Here is a 5,525-nt window from a genome sequence, read left to right on the forward strand (position 1 = left end):
CAACATACTGACATCGGGAACATTCTAATCCATGCTCTTGGTCCACCTGGGCTGACGCAGTGTTCCCTCTAAGCTGAGTTAATGTGGGCTAGCTCACAGTTTTTTAGCCTCTGGCTCACATGTTTTTGTCTTAGCTCAGGAAGGAGGGCTCCAGAGCAAACTAATTTATGCAGCAGCCAAATCGCTCGCTCACAACTTTAATGCCAGTAGCTCACAAAGTAGAATTTTTGCTCACAAGACCCCACAGTTTACAGGGAGCATTGGTTGAGAGAAAGGCCCAACAGTGATGGCTATTGCATTGCCTGAACTGAGTTTGTTATGCAGAACTTGACCCTGAAGAATCCCTTGTGATGTGCAATGGCTACATGGCTCTAGGGTTCCTCCGGAGAAAAGTCTGCATGGAAAGTGTTCCCTGGAGGTGGAAAGGCTACAACCTCTGCCTTTGTTCAGCCGGTGCCTGCCCTTGCTGGCTATCGATCCCTGGCTAGAGGGCACTGTTGAACTCTGACCAAGCTACAGGGCAGCTTGTCAAAAGCAAGTGGCGTCGGGTGTTTGCGTTTGTCTGTTCAGGTTCTGATGAGAAAGGCACCGAGGGGGGGGGGGGGGGGGGGCGAAGGGCAGGGGAGAGAAGTATGGATTTATTTTGCCATTTTCTTTTCTTGTTTTTTAAACTCAGTGTTCTATTATCTTAATTGCTTGTATGAAAATAAACAGAGCAGCTGTTAATTAATTAATTACAGAAGTGTGGGAAAGAGCTGAAACGAAGCCAGATACAATACAGAGCATGACATATCAATTAATTATAAATAAGGAAAAAAAGAGAGAGAGAGAGAGAGTGGGTGAAATCCAAGATGAGCTAAGCGGTACCAGGAGAGAGCTTCAAAATCCACATTCCTCAAAGACATATAATCTGGCAGAGTTGTCTAAGAGAGCCAAGGAGTTGCCTTGTGCATTGGTCCATTTGCCCAGCTGGGTCTACTTTGCCTGACTCTATGGGGGCTTAGTGGAGGTTTCTCCCAACTCTGCCACAGAGGCCCAATCTGCATCTAGCATTTGCTCCGTTGTTGTACCAAACCCACACTGGAACAGAAAAAGATGCAGCTCAAAACCACATTCAAATACCCTGGGCCAATGCCTACTGACTGCAGAGTCACCCCTGAATGGCCATAAAACAGCCATAAATCTATGCAGACAGTTCCATAAAACCAGGAGATCAAACGAAGTGAAAGTGGTGTGCGTCTGGACACTGCCATAAAATCCGACAATCAGTCAAAGTGAAAGTGGCATGCAATGCAGAGGGGAATTTCTGTTTGGTAAGACAGCGGAACAAATGCTAGATGCAGAATGGGCCACAAGAGCCTTCTAAATGGGAACAGATCCAGGGACATGCAACACGTTGTTTCTTTTTTATATATATTTTAGCCCCGTCCCATGGACAGTCCCTGTTTTCTTGGTCCTGTCCCCTGGTTTTGCTTTTTTGTTTGGTGTAGTGGTTAAGTGCGTGGACTCTAATCTGGGAGAACCGGGTTTGATTCCCCACTCCTCCACTTGCACCTGGCTGGATGACCTTGGGCAAGCCGTAGTTCTGATAAGAGCTGTTCTTGAAAAAGAGCAGTTTCTGTCAAGAGCTCTCTCAGCCCCACCCACCTCACAGGGTGTCTGTTGTGGGGAGGGGAAGGGAGAGGAGTTTGTAAGCTGCTCTGAGACATCTTTGGGTAGTGAAGGGTGGGGTATAAATCCAATCTCTTCTCTTCTTCTTCTTCTTGTGGTGTGGCTCAGTGGAAGGACCTCTGCTTTGCATGCTGAAGGTCCCAGGTTCAATCCCCGGCATCTCCATTGGAAAGGACCAGGTAGGAGGTGATGTGACAGACCTCTAGCCTGAGACCCCGGAGAGCTGCTGCCAGTCTGAATAGACAATACTGACCTCGATGGACCAAGGGTCTGATTCAGTATAAGGCAGCTTCAGGTGAAATGTGAAATCTGGTTAGTGATTGTGGCTGGATTCCTTCTTATTCTGGTCCCAGCCCCCCAATATCACATCTATAGAAACCTGCAGTGCTAAACAGAGTTCCGCCCTTCTAAGTCAATTGAAATCAATGCGCTTACCAGGGTGTGTGTGTGGGGGGGTGTAACTGGCTTGGCGCTGCACGGTAATTGCGAGTTTGGAGTGGTGGCAGATGTATCTCACCTCTCATGTTTATACTTATTTGTCGGTGCACACGCGTGAATATCGGTGTCCTGCCTGATCATTCATTAGCCACCGGAGCTCATCTTGAGCCACTGATAACAGATTGCAGGGCAATTATGTTTACCTGCCGCGTCTTTAAGCCAAAGGACAAGCACTGTGTTGATTTTTAACACACTGATGGAGAGGCTGTTGCAGATTGAGTGACTCCCGCAAGCAGAGGAGAGCTTTCAGCAGCAGGTAATTGCGGGAAGGACAAGAGGGGCAGGGACGTCATGCCACTAAACACGTCCCTGTTCTTCTCTGTGGAATGATGGAGGTTTTGCTGTTGAGTCGTCACTGTTTCCCCACACTGCAGGACAGTGCCCCGATCCTATAATCTGAGCCACAACCGCCTGTGAGAGATGAAAGACGGGAGGGCGTTTGTGTCCCTTGACTCTTTAATAGTTGCACAGCTCAGGGATGCGCTAAGAGCCACTTCCAGACTAACAGCACGATGCTGGTAACAAAAGGTGCACCGGCTGAATCTGTCTTTTCCACATGGTGATTAGAGGGATAAGAGTAACCTTTGACACAGGTGTTGGCACTCTTAGTTGTCAGGAGTAACTGCGAAGGATCAGCACATGGATGGACCACAAATGCTTAGGTTATGGGGAGTCGGTCACTTTGGCTTCCCACGTTTGTGCATTTTTCAGTGAAAAAGCCATAGGATTTATTTATTTATTTATTTATTTATTTATCTATCTATTAGATTTGTATCTCGCCCTCCTTGCCAAGGGAGGCTCAGGGTGGCTATCAAACCTTATCAATACACGATGTCCAGATGAGCCCTTATTTATTTTCGTCGTGGTATCCCACAGAGGGAAGCCACGTGAGGCTCATGCCCCAGACTTAGTGGCAGAATCAGGTTCCACTTGCCATCCCCAGCATCTCTAGGTTATTACAGGGAATGGGAATGTCTGTCTGAGATTTTGGAGAGATGCTGTCAGGCAGATGAGTGACAAGACTCATCTAGATGGGCAAGGGGTCCAGCTTAGAAAAACAGAACTCCTTGTTGTCATCTTCCATCATTTCATGGAGGACAGATCATCACTAGCTCAATGGAACCTCCATGTTCAGAAGCAGTGTACCCAGGGGTCATTTCGTAGAAAAAGAGGTGCAGGAGCTCATTAGCATAACATATTAGCATAACTTATTTGCATATGCCACCCCCCCTGACATCACCAGAAGTGTGTCAGAAGGCAACACCCACCACTCAGGCTCCACTGGACTGTTTTGGATTGCTAGCTATTGGGGGGGGGGGATGTGCAGATCTGCCCTCACAGAGGAGGGAGAGCTTGTACCTGCCGGGGGGGGGATCTCTGCAATTTACCTGGCTGCTTCTTGCTCCTTGTGGCCCGACTGAAGGCTGCTGGGAGCAGGGGGTGGGGCTTGTTGCATGTGCCCGCCCCTGGGCTCCTTACTGCCGGAGCTCCGCTCCTGTGCGCTCCTGCAGGAAATGACCCCTGAGTGTACCCCTGAAGACAAGTGTCTGAGGAGCAACAAGGAGAAGCTGTCACCTGTTGGTGGATCTTCTGGGGCATCTTGTTGGCCACTATAAGAAACTGAGTGCTGGACTTGATAAGAGCTTTGGTATGGCCCAGCTACAGGCCTGTCCACTCCACAGGTGAACCAGGCAGCCCTTTGGGACACCAAATCACAGAGGACAGTGTCATGAAATAAGGCCGGAGTCCCCAACATGGTGCCCGCCAAGTGGTTTTAGAAACTAGGCAGGGCCAGGTACCCAGCAAGCTTTCTCATTGACTATCGGAGGTTTGATTGGCTGTGTAGATTTCTTTTAAAAATGTTGCTTTGGCAGCAGCGGCCACCACAGCACAAGGGGCTTCACTATGTGACTGAAGCTAAACTGCAGCAGCCATTTTGTGGCTGGCTCCACCTCCTTGGGAAGCCATTTTGTGGCAGCCGTCGTGTAACCCACCATCCTACGCCAGAATTCCCAAGGTGCCTGCAGGCTCAGAAAAGTCGGAGATCCCTGAAATAAGGCAACCGGAGTAGATGGCTCCCATTGCCTCCCCAGAATGGTGAAGCTGCTGCCTCTCTGACCCAGGTCAGGGTGCAAAGGCACTGCCGCTGAAGGCCATCCTGAATAGTGATGGGAGTGATGGGAGAAGCCTCCTCCATCATTCTCATTGCTGCTCCTGCTGCTACTTGGGTCCAAGGTGGGCTCCAGTGGCATCCCACTGGAGCCTGTGCAGGACTCTGCTGGGGTAGCTTGACTTTGCTCTGTCACCAGGGCCCTGGACCTAGCTGGGGCAGTTTGGGGAGAGGGTGCTTGAGGCACCACAGTGGCTTGAGCCAACCCTGTCCAACAAGGCTTTGCTTATGGTGAGCCAGTTTGGTGTAGTGGTTAAGTGTGCGGACTCTAATCTGGGAGAACCGGGTTTGATTCCCCACTCCTCCACTTGCACCTGCTGATGTGACCCTGGGTCAGTCACAAGCTCTGGCACAGCTGTTCCTGAAAGGGAAGTTCTCTCAGAGCTCTCTCAGCCCCACCCACCTCTGTTGTGGGGAGGGGAAGGGAAAGGAGTTTGTAAGCCGCTCTGAGACACCTTTGGGTAGTGAAGGGCGGGGTATAAATCCAATCTCTTCTTCTTCTTCTCTTTGAGGCAAAGCCGCCCTGCGAGATGTGCAGCTGCAGCAGTGTTGTGCATAATCCTTGTATGGAGACAAGGTGTAGGCACTGACACATCATCAGTGGTGCCGTGTCCAAAAGCTACTGGCACCCCTACCATTTCCCCGCATAAGTGATCTCAGAGAGGTTTGTGAGCCTCTCAGCTGAGCCCAAGAGCTCCTGACAAGCACTCCAGAAATGTTTTCTGAAACTGGAGCAACAGCACAGAGAAATCTGGCCACGGGAGCTTTGACTATTGACAGGCTCGACCCCGGAACTCTTGTTGGTCGCTAAGAGAGCCATCCGAGGCAGGCCTACTCTGAATTCTACTCAGGTCTATTCAATGGGGCTTACCCCCAGGAAAGTGCTCTTAGGATTGCACTGTAAGGTGTTCCTGGACTCGACTCTAGCTGTGCTACTGCAGACTAACAGGACTATACTCTGAAACAGAGACACCAGTAACACCCTGGGATTCATAGTACTGAAAGGGTAGCACTTACACAAATCATTCCCATAGAATCATAGAGAATCACAGAGTTGGAAGGGGCCATACAGGCCCCTGCTCAAAGCAGGATCAGCCTAGAGCGGTGGTAGGCAAACTGCGGCTCGAGAGCCACATGCGGCTCTTTGGCCCCTTGAATGTGGCTCTTCCGCTGTAGGCGCTGACGG

This window comes from Gekko japonicus, unplaced genomic scaffold (assembly GCF_001447785.1).
Source record: "Gekko japonicus isolate JY-2015 unplaced genomic scaffold, Gekko_japonicus_V1.1 scaffold1251, whole genome shotgun sequence".
Taxonomy (NCBI): Eukaryota; Metazoa; Chordata; class Lepidosauria; order Squamata; family Gekkonidae; genus Gekko; species Gekko japonicus.